Here is a 17,383-nt window from a genome sequence, read left to right on the forward strand (position 1 = left end):
GGCGATTGTAAGCCAACTCTTTATCCCTTTCTTATTGAGTACATGGGATTGTGTTAAGATTACCCCTCTTGCAACAAAACCACAATGCGGTTATGCCTCTAAGTCGTGCCTCAACACGTGGGAGATATAGCCGCATCGTGGGTGTGACAAGTTGGTATCAAAGCCTTCCCCAACTTAGGAGCCCCCTGCTTGATCGAATCGCTGACGTTGTTGAGTCTAGAACAAAATGTTTTGAGTCCCTTTATTATATATATATATATATATCGAAGAGTAGGATTATTTTTACTCCTCAGTCCCTTCGTCACTCTGGTGAGGCCTCCTGACGTAGAGTTTTGACTCTTCTCTCCTCAAATTTCACGATTTTTTTTAGGATCACGCGGGTATCTTGGAATCGTTTTGATGGTTTTGTGACGAGAACATTGTTCTTGGTGCCTCCTGACATTTAGGGGTTGTGGCAGTGTCCCAGGGAGTTGAGCTCCAAGGTGTTGTCGTCACAATTTTATCGTTGCTGTTCTGGAATACCTGAGTTCGCCGACATCGAAAATCTCTTTTATGTAGTTGTTGGTGAGATAACCTCGACGCCACCCAGTACTGGGGTGGGAGTTCGGGAGTATTGCCATAACTTGTATAACGGATGCTTTTCGAAGGTTGAGGTAAATGATTTCCGAAGGTTTCTTGGTTATGTCTTGAAGGATGGATACAGTTGGATGTAGGATTTGTTAGTTTTGGGTGAGATATTATGCTTCCCCTGTATCCCCAACACCTGATTGCATAACCAGAAAGTTTTGGTAGTTTATAAGTGGGAATTCAAGTAGCTCCTAGGATATCTTTCCTACAGATGTATGATATGAAACTGGGGTTCGACGTCTAGTGCTCAGCCTTTCCACGGTTGGTTTTATTGTGGTCTCGTTGTGTCTTAAAGAGTCCTTGGCTATGCTGACTCGGGGACGCTTCGTATGTCATGTGCACTATCTTGTACATGATGGTGCTGTACGATCGAGCCTGTGTGGGCCCCACCATGAAAACTTTGGACGAAATCTCTATCATATGTTTGTTCCGGCTTATTTTGCAAGCCAATCCTTTGTTTTTGTTTTGATTATGGTATTCGAGTTTCTTCGAAGTCAAGTGTTGATTCCATACCTTTCCGAAGCGGTGTTCATATTTTGATGTGAATGCAAATCCTTTTTGATCATCGAGGTTGTCATGCTAATTCTTTCCAACCGGTGTGTTTTCTTTTCAGATGGATTTGATCATTTCAACATTCGTGAGATCAAATTTCAGTTCTTCTCAACGATGTTCATTTCATCCGCCCAAGTTCCCTTTGTTTTCCCCCCCCCCCCCCCCCTTTTTTTTTTCAAGGACTCAGATTTCTGAATCAAGTATCCATTTTATTCATGTGAAGTCTCTCCATTCTTTTCTGTCAATGTTCTTATCCGGTGATTCTCATGAAGATACTAAGGAAGCCTCAAGTTCGTCACTTTTCACTCGTTTTCTTCTCCGGTGGATTCAATTCAAGCTTTGACGATCATATCCTTTCCTCGTTTCAAATGCTTTCTCATGCCGGTGCACCTCTTAATCATCCACTTCTCGCTATTCAATTGTTCCGGAGTGCTCAAGATATCTGAGAAGATTCATGTTTCCCTTCTCAATTCGCTCAAGTTCTTTTGAGGATGTTACCTCATTCAAGTCATTTAATTCAACCGCAGCAATCTCCCTTTTAAATATTTTCCAACGGTGTATCTTTGAGTGGGCCCTAACCCACAGGTCTTTTCCCAGGATCTTACCTGACTCTTCAAATTTTCCCGGAGCTTTTCAAATTCATTTCAAAGTTTGACGTAAGAATGAGTTGTCATCAGTCATATGTCTTTCTCGAAGATCTTTCAAATTCTTTTCGTTGTTGATTCAACCTTTATATTCTACATTATTCCGGAGTGTCTCAAAAATCCATGTTGGTGTTTCTCGTCGTCTTTCTTGAATTTTGAAGACTGAAGAAGATTTTTTCCTCCAAATCTTATCCGTTCTCTCAAAGATTCATGGTGCTAGCTTTATGCCATCCTCTCATAATTGTTTTCGACTGTGAGAATCCTTTTCACCCATCCGGAGCAATTCAAGAGTCTTTTCATTTTGATTCTCCGGAGCCCATCATCTCAGAGTTATTCATTCCAGCTTTCAGCTCTCGTTCTCCAAATCTTACTGGTGCATCATTCAAATATCATCTAATCAATTCATGATCTATTCGTTCTCATGTATCTAAATCCTAGCAAGTATCTTCTTTCATTTTCCAATTCTTCCTGGTGAATTGTGCTTTTGATACTTTCATGTTCAATTCTTACGGTGGTTCGTTCAAGAGTTCTCTTCCTTGGTTGTCATATCAATTCATTCGTTGTTTCAATACTACCGGTGGTTCGTTGAAGACCTTCTCAAGAGTAGTCTATATCTCTCCTGAATCCTTTCCAATGAGAATGAGTAGTATGCCAAATCCATTGTGTGTCATCAATTTAATTGATGAAGTATAAGTATAATGTAATTCTTATTCTTGTGTCATCGAGTGAATTCAATTCCTTATTCCGGAGGTTCATCAAAAAGTCTTGATTTCAATTGTTCATCTTTCTTTCCGGAGTTCCAAGTTTTTCTCGGTTATATCATCGCGAAGCTCCATCCAATCATTGCAAGGCTTCACCTTGTGTTTTCAACTTGTCTTTTCTTTCATTTGACCATTCTTTTATTACCGGAGTTCTTCGAGAGTTTCTTCATGGTGGCTCATCAAGGATTTAATTCCTTCTTGAAGCGTTCATCGAGATTCTTTTCAGAGGAGCTCATGTATTCTTCATCTTGCATTCCGAAGTGTGATTCGTTCTACCTTATCTTTTGAGGTGGTGTTACGTAATTTTTGACAATTGCTTGGTGTTTCATGATTCACAAGTTGTCACAAATGAGATATTTAAATCCATCATTTTCTCTTCGTTCAAGAGATCCTTTCAACCCATCAATCTCTTCATTGGAATTATCTTGTGTTATATTTCACCTAAAGCTTTCCCTAAGGATTGTTGCTATTTATAGTCCTCATAAATGATCCAAGTTCTTCATTTATCATCCCGGTGAAATAAGCTTATCGTCTCCTTGTTGACATCAATCCAATCTATTGTTTCCGTTAGTGGCAGAATTCACCTCATGATTTTGAGAAGTTTTTCCTTAAGCCCACTACAAGCTTTTTCGTTTCGTTGTCTGTTTTCCAACAAACTCCATTGTAACCTTCTTGGAAGGGTGCCTTCCAAGCTCATTTGTGGCAGAAGTTGTCATTTTCTTCTCAATTCTTTCTTTTCCAACGATCCAACTTCTATTCTTTCGTTCCAGAGGCATTGTGATGTTGCCCTTTTCACTCATCATCTCGGATTGTGAAGATCATGTTCTTTCCATTGCTTATCCTTTTAACCGGAGTGTCGTGTCTTTTTTTCAAGTAACCTCTCATCTTGTCAAGATCATGTTCAATTCCTTCCATTTATAGTCGGAGTGCTGCCCAAATTATATCATTCCTGTTCCTTTTTTATCTTGTTTTAACCAGAGTGTTATGTCTATCATCCAAGTTCTTCATTTTGCCAAGTTCATATTCTATGCCTTCCTTTTCCAACCGGAGTGTTGTCGTAATTTTTCTTTATCGTTCCCTTGTACATCCTGTTTCAACCGGAGTGCTTGCATGTACTTCTTGTCCGTTGCAACCCTTTTTCTTATGTCTTTCAACCTACAAGGTTCTAGTAATGTTCCTTGTTCCTCTTTTCTAACAGAGTGTTTTCAATTTTGTTCATCTCCGTTGTATTCTTTCTTTCAATTGTTTAACCTCTCAAGGTTCTTTGGTTTCACTCATTTGTCTAAAGGCAACTTAGTTTTACCTCTTCTCTTCCTCTTCTGTTTCCCTCCGGTGCCATCCTAGATCTCAGGACGAGATCCTCTTGTAGTGGTGGAGTGTTGTGATGCCCCGAGACTGTTGCACCAGGTGTCTCCCAGTTATTCGCCGTCGTTGCCATGTCATTCGCTTGCGTGTTGCATCTTGTCATGTCATCATGTGCATTGCATCATCATGTTTTCAAAACTTGCATTCGTCCGGGTCTCCCAGTTCCTTCTGTTGTCCGTTCTGAGCCCAGACACACTTGCATGCGCCCGCGGCACGTCCGAAATGTTATTTTATAAGTGGCCGGAAAATGTTCTCGTAATGGGTTGAAAGTTCGTGTGCGGTCTTGTCATAGTGTAGGTAGCCCGCCTGCCAAGTTTCATCGCATTCGGAGCTCGTTTGATAGCCCAACCGTTAAATTATAGCGGCATTATAGTCGGTCAAACGTCGGACGCTTTCCGTCTCCGGGTCTCTCTCTTCTCTCCTCTCAGCCCAACCCTTCTACACAGCCTGTTACCTAGCCCATCTAACCCCTCCCCTCTCGACCGGTGCGTCCGATCTCGATCGGAGTGCTCCAGAAGCCCCCCAAACCCACCAAAACCCTAGCCCCTTCCTATTTAAGAAGCCCCCTTGCCATTTTGGGCGTCCCTAGCCCCTAAACCTACCGTAACCCTCCTCCCACCTGCAGCCGCCGCCCCCCTCTTTGCATTTCGTGCTCGGCCACCCTTCCTCTGCCACTTGGAGCCGCTCCATTCGCTAGCACCGCCGCCAGCCACCGCTCCAGCCAATTCGGGCAGGCCACGCGCCCTCCCCAGTTCCAGACCCGCCGGCCCATCCGCGGCCCTCCCCCAGGCCGACACGGGCCCGAGCCGCTGCCGCAACCCGCAGGTGCACGCGCGCGTCGAGCCGCGTCGCCCAGCTCCCGATCCTCGCCGTCGTTCGCCTGCTCGTCCCCGCGACTCCGAGCCTCCCGCCGAACCAAGCCTCGCCGGAGTCCGCGTTGTGCCGTGGCCGTGTGCCTAGCGCTCGACCGCCGCCACCCGTCTAACGTCGGCGACCAGCGCCTTCGCCTACGCCGCGTCCCCGCCACCAGAGCCACCGCCGTCGCAGCCCCGAGAGCCTCTAGTGGAGCTCCGCCGCCCAAAACCTCGTCGGTCCCTCCTCCGGCCCGATCCGGCGCCCTCCTGCCAGATCCGTTCATCCCCGCCGTCCGCCGGCCCTCTCCGTCCTGCGCCGCCATTCCATTCACGGGCCATCGCCGCCCCTGCCTTCCCTCGATCCAGTGGGATCGGAGAGGAGGACGAGGTGCCTCTGGGCCCCGTGGGCCGCGACCCACCCGAGGCCCAGCGCTCTAGGCGGCCTACTGCCTCCGCCAAACCGGGCCAAAGCCCATGGTGAGCGCCCCAACAGCCTGTAGTTTCGGCCCGATGCGTGTTTTTTCCTCTGTTTGCGTTTTAAGCATTTTTCCAGTAATCTGCAGTTTTACAGAAAACCCCTTCAGCATCATGCATTAATAACTCACAAACGGTGCATCATATTAAAACAAATTATATATGTAAAATTCTTAGAAGTTTGTGTAGATTAATAATTTGCAACTTTCATCCATGTTAAAAATGTTTAAACTTGTTGTTTGCATTAATTTGCCTATTGACATGTTAAAATGCTTTAATTCATAACTACATAACCATAGCTCCAAACCTAACAAACTTTATATGTAAATGGGTAGAAAAATGCCTAGTTTAACATGGTGCACTCATATTGCATGTTTAACAACTACAAAATAAGCTTTAGGGCAGAACAGTACCTAATCCAAAAATATGCATATGGGGATTTTCCGGACTTGTTGCTTGTTGTTCCGGCCTCATTTAAACTTTCCTAGATAGGTGGTTTTCATATGCTCCACCTCTTGCTATGTTTAACAACATTTAATATTGTTGGGTACCTAAACAAGAGAGAACTAAATAAGTCATCTAGTGTTCCGTCAATATGCAACTCGTTGCATATTGAGTTCCGCTTAACTTGTAGTTTTGCTTGTGCACTTTGACATGCCATGCCCTCATTAAACCGGACATGCATCATACTTGGTTGTGCATCATGCCATGTTTATGTGGTGGTTGTTTACTATGTTGTTTGCTTCTTTCCGGTGTTGTTTCTTCGGGTTAGTTCTGATAACGTCGCGTTTGTGAGGATCCGTTCGACTACGCCCGTTTCTCTTCTTTGTGGACTCGTTCTTCTTCCTTGCGGGATCTCAAGCAAGATGACCATACCCTCGAAATCACTTCTATTTTTGCTTGCTAGTTGTTCACTCTATTGCTATGCCGTGATACCTACCACTTGCTTTATCATGCCTCCCATATTGCCATGTCAAGCCTCTAACCCACCATTCCTAGCAAACCGTTGTTTGGTTATGTTACCGCTTTGCTCAACCCCTCTTATAGCGTTGCTAGTTGCAGGTCAAGCTGAAGTTTGTTCCATGTTGGAACATGGATATGTTGGGATATCACAATATCTCTTATTTAATTAATGCATCTATATACTTGGTAAAGGGTGGAAGGCTCAGCCTTATGCCTGGTGTTTTGTTCCACTCTTGCCGCCCTAGTTTCCGTCATACCGGTGTTATGTTACTTGATTTTGCGTTCCTTACACGGTTGGGTGTTATGGGGACCCCTTGACAGTTCGCTTTGAATAAAACTCCTCCAGCAAGGCCCAACCTTGGTTTTACCATTTGCCTAACCACCAGCTACTTTTCCCTTGGGAGTCGCGCTCTCGAGGGTCATCTTTATTTTAACCCCCCGGGCCAGTGCTTCTCTAAGTGTTGGTCCAAACTAGAGTCCTTTGCAGCGCCACCTCAGGGAAACTTGAGGGCTGGTTTTACTTGTACGAAGCGCTCATCCGGTTTTGCCCTGAGAACGAGATATGTGCAGCTCCTATCGGGATGTCGGCACATCGGGAGGTCATGCTATTCTTGTTTTACCATTGTCGAAATGTCTTGTAACCGGGATTCCGAGACTGGTCGGGTCTTCCCGGGAGAAGGAATATCCTTCGTTGATCGTGAGAGCTTGTGATGGGCTAAGCTGGGACACCCCTGCAGGGTTTTGAACTTTCGAAAGCCGTGCCCGTGGTTATGGGCAGATGGGAATTTGTTAATGTCCGGTTGTAGAGAACTTGACACTTAACTTAATTAAAATGAATCAACCGCGTGTGTAACCATGATGGTCTCTTTCCGGCGAAGTCCGGGAAGTGAACACGGTTCTTGTGTTATGCTTGAACGTAAGTAGTTTCAGGATCACTTCTTGATCAGTTCTAGTTCACGACCATGCATTGCTTCTCTTCTCGCTCTTATTTGCGTATGTTAGCCACCAGATATGCTTAGTGCTTGCTGCAGCTCCACCTCATTACCCCTTTCCTACCCATAAGCTTAAATAGTCTTGATCTTGCGGGTGTGAGATTGCTGAGTCCTCGTGACTCATAGATACTTCCAAATAGTTGCAGGTGCCGATGATACCAGTGCAGATGACGCAACCGAGCTCAAGTGGGAGCTCAATGAAGATCTTGTTCGTTGTGTTGTTTCGTTTCCTATTGCTCAATAGTGGAGCCCAGTTGGGACGATCGGGGATCTAGCATTTGGGGTTGTCTTTCTTTATTTTTGTTCCGTAGTCGGACCTTGATTGTATTCTGGATGATGTATGTTTAACTTGTATTTGTGTGAAGTGGCGATTGTAAGCCAACTCTTTATCCCTTTCTTATTTAGTACATGGGATTTTGTGAAGATTACCCCTGTTGCGACAAACCCACAATGCGGTTATGCCTCTAAGTCGTGCCTCGACACGTGAGAGATATAGCCGCATCGTGGGTGTGACAGAAGGTCTCCGCTCGTGATACTCTCACATAATATTGAGTGGGGATGTACATGCCTTGGAGTCTCCGGAGTGTCGCCCTCGGGCGTCGGGGGCTCCCTCCCACGTCCTAGTGGCAGCACTTAGCTCCACGCTGGTGAGAAGACTAGACTAGGTGCTGGACGCGGCTGTTCATTTGCTTTCTGTAGCTGGTTGCATCCTTTTTGTGAAATTTAGAGTTTTGGCGTTTCTCAATTGCTTGGTTGAGCCCCCTTTTCCTCTACTTCTTTGCTCACTTCTTTGTTTTTCATCAGGGAGGACGACAGTTGCCTGACGCTCTCCCTAGTGCGCCCCACTCGGGGGCTGGGCAGGTGTGTGCGTGCGTTGGGCTAGCCTAAACCACGGACACACTGAGGGAGTCCTGGATTAAGGGGTCCTCGGGCGACCGTCTTGTGGACATGGGCCGGACTATTGGGCCATGAAGATACAAGGTAGAAGACTTCCTCCCGTGTCCGGATGGGACTCTCCTTTGCGTGGAAGGCAAGCTAGGCGTCCGGATGTATTATTTCCTTTATCTGTAACCGACTTTGTATAACCCTAGGCCCCTCTGGTGTCTATATAAACCGGAGGGTTTAGTCCGTAGAGAACAATCATAGTCATGCAGGCTAGACTTCTAGGGTTTAGCCACATCGATCTCATGGTAGATCAACTCTTGTAATCCTCATACTCATCAACATCAATCAAGCAGGACGTATGGTATTACCTCCATCAAGAGGGCCCGAACCTGGGTAAACATCGTGTCCCCTGTCTCCGGTTACCATCAACCTTAGACACACAGTTCGGGACCCCCTACCAGAGATCCACCGGTTTGACACCGACATTGGTGCTTTCATTGAGAGTTCCACTGTATCGCCGCCAGAAGGTTTGATGGCTCCATCAATCATCTACAACGATGCTGCCTTGGGGGAGGTTTTTCTCCCCGGCCAGATCTTCATATTCGGCGGCTTCGCACTGCGGGCCAACTCGCTTGGCCATCTAGAGCAGATCGACAGCTACGCCCCAGGTCACTAGATTAGTTTTGGAAACTTGGATTATGTCGCAGACATCCGAGGAGGCTTGATCTTCCAAGGATTCACGACCCCAACCTCCGCCCTGGCTTTAGAGCCGGAGCGCGTCGCCAGGTCTGAAGACGGGATTCCTAAACCTGCCGGGCTATATGCGACCACTAAGCCTAGTACGGGAGAGTCGGAGGAAGCAGTGTCACTGGCAACCATCACAAAGCCGGACTCTTCTCCGGACACTAGTTCCGAACCCTCGGAGACAGCATCGTGTGAGCTCGGCCATGGAGTCCCCCTCCCGCCATACTCCACGAATTCTTTTCCCCTGGACAAACCTTGCCTTTAAGCGAGGCTCTGGACTTGATGCGATCCCTCGTTATTATAGAGGAGCAACATTCTAACTATGCCCATCCTGGACTAGGGGCTGAGAGCAGGGAATTTTACATCCCACCCACCACCCACTTCATCGCCACAGTCGAGGACTTGACTGACATGCTCAATTACGGCTTCGAAGACATCGACAGTATGAACGACGATACCGAAGAAGAACAGGCCCAAAACCCGCCGTTTACCAGACGTCGGACGACCCATTCTTCGTATGACATGTACATGGTGGATACACCCAAAGAGGGTGACGGCGATAATGAGAAAAATCCAGTCAAGGATAAACCTCTTGAGATACAGCCAAAGGTTCGACTTAAGTGGCACCACTCTAAATCACGCCGTGGAAAAGACAGCGATACCGGCACGAGGGACAACAACACTCCGGACGAGGCTGAAGACCAAGAAAACCCCGTCGAACCAACCTCTGAACAGGACGATCGGGAAGATGGACAAGTTAGCCCTGATGAACAGGCCATAAACGAAGACTCGGAGGACAGTAATTGTCTTCCACCCTCCGAGAAGGAGGTGAGCCTCGGCGGTAAAGATTTTATCGTGCCTGAGGAACCTCTCGAGCAGGAGCGCTTTAAGCGCCGGCTAATAGCCACTGCGAGGAGCCTGAAAAAGAAACAGCAGCAGCTTCAAGCTGATCAAGATCTACTCAATGACAGATGGACTAATATCCTGGCAGCCGAGGAATACGGCCTCGTGTGCCCAACCAAAAGTTACCCGAAGCGTAAACTGCTACCTCAATTTCACGACGAGGCACTTGAGCCCGTACCAGCAGCACGTGATACGGCTGACCGACCACCACGTTGCCGGGACAAAACGGCAACTCAAGCCGAACACCGGCCCATACTATCTCGCCGTATGGGCGGAGACACAACAACTCGGGGATACACATATGACCTGCGGTAGGACCTGAAGAATAGAGCAGGTGCGGCCAGATTGATCTACGGATCGTGGGGGCTTGCCCCGACGCGCGACGATGACTGTCAAGCCAAACATGACAAGCATAATCACGCCCGGGCCAAAAACCGCAGACGGACTCCATCCGAACTATGTCGTGACCTAGCCTGATATAGAGGTGTCGCACACCCCCACTGCTTCACTGATGAAGTAATGGAGGATGAATTCCCAGAAGAGTTTAAACCCGTAAATATCGAATCATAGTATGGATTGAGAACTTTCTTCTCCATATTCATATGGCTCGCGGTGATGATATTCATGCCATCAAATACCTCCCCCCTTAAACTCAAGGGACCAGCTCGACACTGGTTGAACAGCCTGCTCTATTGGCAGCTGGGAGTGTCGTGGTTCTAAGTCTGACAGTAGAATAGGGGGTAGGGATGTAGAGGCAAGATCCTAGCTATGGAGGAGTTGTACACGCGGGGTTTACGAGTTCAGGCCCTTCTTGGAGGAAGTAACAACCCTGCGTCTCGGAGCCCGGAGGCGGTCGACTGGATTATATGCATGTGAGTTACAGGGGGTGCGAACCCTTGTCCCAGAGGAGGGGGTGGCTTATATAGAGTGCACCAAGACCTCGTCTCCCCTCCGTTACACAGGGTTCAATGTTCATAAAGATAGAGCGTTACTGGTAATGTCTGTAATAAAGTGCTACAAATGATCATTAAATATACAAGTAAATGCTCGACCATTGCTGTGTAGAACGGCTTTAGGTCTTCTTGTATGTCGAGTGGTCTTTTACATGGTTGAGTGGTTGAATAGTCGAGTGAAGCAAAGAAGGAGTAGTCTCCGAGTGACTGGTAGGTCGAGTGCATTGCACTCGACACCTTTATTGGGTCCACCTCGTTTACTCTTGAACTCCTTTGCTTCTTAGACAAGGACCTTGGGTAGGACGTATAGGTCAGGCCTATTACCCTACCCCAGGTCTATGTCCTCATCATTAGCCCCCAAATGGATTGAGGTCCGAGTGGAAAGAAGGTTGAAGTTGACCTTGCCTTGGCTCTTGCCTTTCTCAAGAATTCACCTCCGAATGGAGGCTAGTGTTGAAACTTTCGGCTTCGTTTTAGTCTCCTCGATCGATTCAGCAATTACCGATTGGTTTTTATAACATCACCTATCGAGTGTCACCTTTGATGCAAAATCTTTGGCATGATCCGTTGCCGAGGATCCCGGATTTCGCGGTATTAGAAATTTCGGTAGGAGCGCGCCGGACGGAACGCGCCGTGGTGAGCGGAGTGGATAGACAGAGCGTTTTGATTTCCGCGCCACCTTTTTCGCCACGTATCCTGCGCATGACTGTTTGAGGGATTTGACAGGACCGCCCGGACCCACGCGTCAGCCACTCGGAAGTGGGCCTTTAAAAGCAATGAGACCGAGGCGTTCGCACTGTGCGTGCGTATTCTCTTTATTCTTCCGCTTTCTCCTTTACCCCACCCAGCTTCTCCACTCTCGACGCCACCGCTCCGCCACCATGGGAAAGGAGAGAACGGCGGCGCTAGAACACGCAAAGAAGGCGACGAGGGCGGCGAAAAGCAGGAAGGCAAATCGGGGGTCTTCATCGCGCTCGGGGCTTCCATCGGGTTGGATCCAAGGAGATTGGATCCGATCTTCGCTTTGACAGGAAGACTTGGACGATATGGCCGAGTTAGGGCTGATCGTCCACGAGTCTGCGCGGCTGCCAGAGGGGGAAACGGAACCGCAGCCGCGACCGGGTGAGTGCGTCCTGCTCGCCACCCACGTCGACCGCGGCTTCTCGCTTCCTCCCCACCCCTTCTTTCGAGGTTTCTTGAATTTCTTTGGGGCCCAACTCCATCATTTTACTCCCAGCACCATCACGTATCTTGCCGCGTTCATATCCATGTGCGAGAATTTCCTGGGGTGTCGACCACACTGGGGTCTTTTCAAGCACATCTTTACCATCCGCTCCCAATCGGTGAAGAAAGCAAACTCGAACGACGAGAAAACCCATGTTATCCAGATGTGTGCGGGTCTGGGTATTCAGAAGAGGAAAATAAGTTCCTTTCCCTCAATGACTCTTCCGGACTCGTCCAGGGGCTGGCAGTCGACCTGGTTCTACTGCCAGGACATCGTGACACCAGGCCAGTCGACTGGACTTCCCCCTTTCTCTTTTGATCGAGTCCAAACTCCATCTTTGTTGAAAGTGACTGCCGCGGAGAAGGAAGAGACAGGCATGCTCGTCGAGAGAGTGGTTCAGTTGATCAACCAAGGTGTCACTGGCATGGATCTACTAGAGGTGTTCCTCAGTCGGCGCATCCAACCACTCCAAGCTCGTGACCACGCCATGTGGATGTACTCTGGGGCTGGTGACACCGCTCAGGTTCATCCGGAAGAGGTGGAAGCCAAGACAGTGGCCGAGTGGCTGAAGGGTATCACCGGGAACAAGGACAACCCCAGGGGCGCCAGGAGAGTCAACCCTTTCAGCGATAGAAACCAACCAGACAAGGTTTGGCCATCTCAATTGAGTTTTTTAGACGTGTTTTCCAATTGTTTGTCGACCCGACTGACTTGCAGTCGGCTCCTTGTTTTGTAGATCTACACGGAGATGTATTCAATGCCCAATGGTGAGCAAGCTCTGGAGCAAGACCAAGAGGGCGAGGACAGTGCAGAGGAGAGCGGTGAGTGGGAGTCACCAGCCGATGATGATGAAGATGAGAGTGATGAGTCGGGTAACGAGGAAGTAGCTGACTCACCGCCTTGTTCTGAACGTCGATCCAAGCAGCACCATGATCCCATAGGCAGGCGCGGTAAAGCTGTGGCGTCGAATGCTCCATCTCAAAAGCGCGCTCGGTCTCCGACTCCAGAATTGGCTGAGAAGGTCACCAAGCAGCCCAAGGCCAGTCCTTCGAAGGCTTGGAAGACCTTGCCCAGAATCAAGATGGACGTTCCTGTTGCTTCTGGGTAAATATTTTTCCCGTATTTTCTTGTTCCGACTGACTTTTTTGTTCTGGCCGAGTGGATGATGATCCTTTTGAGCCCGACCTCGGCTGCGACTAACATGGACATTGACAAGAATCCGGTCGACGAGGAAACCGACGACGTAGCTACCTCCAAAGCCAGTAAGTCTGCCCGATTCCAATTTGTTTGGTCGACTGGACTGTTTGCCAGCTATCCGTACGACTTTCTCTGTTTATTGTAGTACCACGGGACAATGTTGTGCTCCCTGTCGGAGTAATGGGCCACGGGTAGGCCAACCCGAGTCCCATAACCTTTCAAGACATCGGGGCAGGCTGCGCCCCTCAAGACCCCAGGACAAAGAGCCACCTCCTGAGGAGTCGACGGCAAGGCGGCCGACTGCCCGCTCACAGCCGAGTCCCAGGGACGACTTCCAGAGAAGCCGGCTTTGGGGAGTCAGCCTGCGACTCCAACAAACCCCATGACCTCATCAAAGGGGACGAGGCAGGGGTGTGGCTACAGCGAAGCCCACCCCCGCCCCTCACCACGGGCAGGCATGGCCACAGCATGCCGTACCCCGGAAGATCTCCGCGCGGCGTGGCACTGTTGCCATGCCGGCCCTGACATCAGCAACGCAGGGCCGAATCCTACACCCACGACGGCTTGTCTGTATGGCCTGGAGGCAGTAGGCCCCACCAGTCAGTGAGACCTCGGGAGATGGCAGGAGAACCACCAGTCGGACCCGTCGGGAGTCGGCCCAGGGGAGTCGGCCAAGCTCTCGCCCGGGGCCCACACGCCACTAATCAAGACGTGATGGGGAGTGGCAACAGTGACCGCCCACCAGGCGGCGGGGCTGTTGCCACGACCTCATGATCAAGACCGCGTCATTAGAAGCACGACTACAGTAATCAGCAGCCGGAAAGACCCGCCCGCGGCGGACCTGGCCTGTCGGCTCCGTACCAGGCCAGTCGGCAGGGCCCGCCAGTCGGCGGGCCCCAGCGGTCGGCAGAGAAGATGGAGGCCAGAGGCACTGACGGCTGGGCCGGCGTCCTGCCGGATTACCATTGTACCCCAGGGGGGTAGACCTATATAAACCCCCCAGGGCACCCATGCAAAGGGTTGGAACCCATTAGCTCTAGACCAGACCGTATAGAAGGGAGAGAGCTAGCCTTGCCCTCTCCCACCACCAGAAAACAGCTCAAGGAGCAACCGTGTAAACACTTTCGCCATAGTGATCATGCGGAGACCCCACAGAGCAGCAGTAGGGGTATTATCTCCCCGGAGAGCCCCGAAGCTGGGTAAGATTCACCGGCGTGCATGTCTTCGCCTCATCCCGTTTCCAGGCACCGGCGATGTTCTACTCGCCCCCACCATGATAAGCCATCCGTTGGCATATGTCACACCAAACCCCCGACATCTGGCGCCCACCGTGGGGCCTGGTGCACCGCCGCCCGGAGATCTGCTCTGGACGGGAACCCTTTTCCTCCCTGGCGAGCGCAGCCAGCCAGGCACGCCAGACGAAGTTTGCGCCGATCGCTAAGCGGCGTCGAGATCGCCTGCGCGGTCAGCTCCTTGGCCGAACTTGTCGGCGAGGTCCGCCTCTCCGACGAACCTGCATCCAACGCAGGCACGTGCGGCCCCGAGAACCTCCTCGCGGGCCTCCTCGATCAACTCCACGTTTCCGGCGAGCCTTCCGTAGACTTGGAGTCCGTAGGCTCCACCGACCCGATGCTGGTCGACTCCGACACCGCGTCGCTCGACACGTTCCCCACCAATGTGGTGGTCTACGACGAACCTCTCCCCCACGCAAAGAGCAACGGAAGCATCGTCACCGAGGTGCTAGTCATCAGTCATGACGAGCTCCCCGGTGGAGGAGCGCACGACTCGCTCGGCGCGGCGCTGCAAGACCTAACTGCGCCCATTCCGGAAGACGCTGACGCAGAGACGTTGGAGGCGCGCCGTCTTCAGCTCGTTGAAGGCACAAAGAAGCTGGCCAGCATGAGGCGCTTGTCAGAAGCCTACCAGCGGGAGATGGATCGCACCGTCGGCGGCTCGCCGGCCCCGGCGGGGCCCAGCCGCCTTGGCGCGGTCCGGCAGCACGGCGTAGCCATCGCCAACCTGTTTGGGGCAAGCCGCCATGTGTACGCTACACCAGCAGAGAACATCCAAGCCGCCCAGGCAGCGGTGGACGAGCTGGACAATTTCGAGGGTGAAGAACGCCGCCTCATGATGGAGCGAGTCCAGCGGCTTCTCGACACGGCTGCCACGCAGAACGAGGCCGACTGCCGCGCGGAGGCGCCTCAACGGCCCGTCGACAACCTTCACCGAGATCAAGGCGTGACGTCTGGGACGCCGACTGGCGGCGCCCGAGGAAGAAGAGACAAGGAGCCGACTATCAGCCACACTCGGACTCGCATTACCATAGAGCGCGACCGAGACGGCCGCCCAAGAGCAGTGGAACGACGGGACGACTGTCCGCCTCCCCCTCCCCGCAAGGAGAGGCGAGTCTCCCCGCCGCCTGTTGACCATCCGACTCTCGGCGACCGCCTTGGCCACCGAGAGGGAGTTGGAGAGAACGACACCCGCCACCGGATCGACCGACTCCACCGATCCTTAGCGCTGGAAGAAGAAGACGAGCTGGGTCCGCCTTGTTTCGGGCCCCGCATTCGGGACGAACCCTTTCCCAGAGGGTTCACACTCCCAAGAGACACGCCCAAGTATACCGGCTCCGTGAAGCCGGAAGACTGGCTAGTCGACTACTCCACGGCTATCAGCATAGCAAACGGCAACAAGCGTGTCGCTGTAAAGTATGTTCCGCTCATGCTCCAGGGCACGGCCCGGACATGGCTGAACAGCCTAAAGCCCCGCAGCATCAACAGCTGGGTCGACTTCACCGAAGCGTTCGTCCGCAACTTCACCAGCACGTACAAGCGTCCTCCCAAGCCTCGTCAGCTCTCCTTGTGCGTGCAAGGCCCCGACGAGTCGACTCGCGATTACCTCACGCGTTGGGCCGAGCTCCGGAACTCCTGCGAGGGCGTGCACGAGGTACAGGACATCGAGTACTTCACGGCCGGGTGCAGAGAAGGCACCCTCCTCAAGCACAAGCTCCTTTGCGACGAGCCAGAAACCCTCGACGAGCTGCTGATCATAGCGGACAAGTACGCCACAACCGACTCCTCCATGAAGGCGGAAATTCAAATCAGCACAACTGGCAAAGTGGCTCCTCAAGCTCCAAGAACTCTGGCGGCAGATGCCGGCCGGCGACAACAGCAGGGAGACAACAAGCGCAAGGCCCCGCAGCCGGCTTCCAGCAGCCGGCAAGTCACGACCGTTGAAGCCCAGCAGCCAGATGAGCAGCCCCCGCCCAAGCGACAGAAAGGCGGCAAGCCAAACTGGTTGCCTGCCTTCTCCTATGAGAAGACCTTGGATGGACCTTGCAAGTTCCACAGCGGCGCAAAGCCGTCGAATCACACCACCCGGAAGTGCCACTAGCTCACCGGGATCGCCAAGGGAGACGGCCTCCTGCCTTCCCCGCCTGCTGGGCAACCGCCTCCGCCTCTGCCCCAGCAGCCAGCTGTCAGGCCAGTCGGCGCGGTACAAGACGAATACCCTGAAGAGCATGGAGCCTATGTGGTGTTCACCAGTGTGGCTGATGATCAACGCAGCAGGCGGCTGCAGCGACAAGAGGTGAACGCAGTAGCGTTGGAGACGCCAGAGTTCATGCACTGGTCTGAGAAGCCCATCAGCTGGAGCAGGGCTGACCACCCAGAAGTGATGCCGAGTCCGGGCTCCTATGCCTTGGTCCTGGACGCCACCTTTGCTACGGACAGACGAGCCACGCGTTTCTCACGAGTTCTGATAGACGGGGGCAGCAGCATCAAAATCCTGTACAAGGACACCATGGAGAAGTTAGGAATCAAGCAAAGACAGCTTCAGAACAACCGAACTGTGTTCCACGGCATTGTTCCTGGGCTTTCCTGCTCGCCAATCGGCAAGATCCTGATGGACGTCCTCTTTGGGGACAAAGATCACTTCCATAGAGATCCCGTTTGGTTTGAGGTGGTGGATCTTGAGAGCCCATACCATGCGCTGCTTGGCCGACCTGCCTTGGCCAAGTTCATGGCGGTCCCCCACTACGCCTACCTCAAGATGAAGATGCCCAGTTCCTGGGGAATTCTGACTGTGGCTGGCGACTGCCGGAAGTCGTCTGCTTGTGTAGCAGAGAGCAGTCGGCTGGCCGAGTCCTTGGTAATCACGGCTGAGAAGCGGCTCCTTAAGCGAGTTGTGGCGATGGCCGGCAAGCAGCCTGAGGTGTCGCCCAACCCAAAAGAGTCGGAGGCTGA

This window comes from Triticum urartu, chromosome 1 (assembly GCF_003073215.2).
Source record: "Triticum urartu cultivar G1812 chromosome 1, Tu2.1, whole genome shotgun sequence".
Classification (NCBI taxonomy): Eukaryota; Viridiplantae; Streptophyta; class Magnoliopsida; order Poales; family Poaceae; genus Triticum; species Triticum urartu.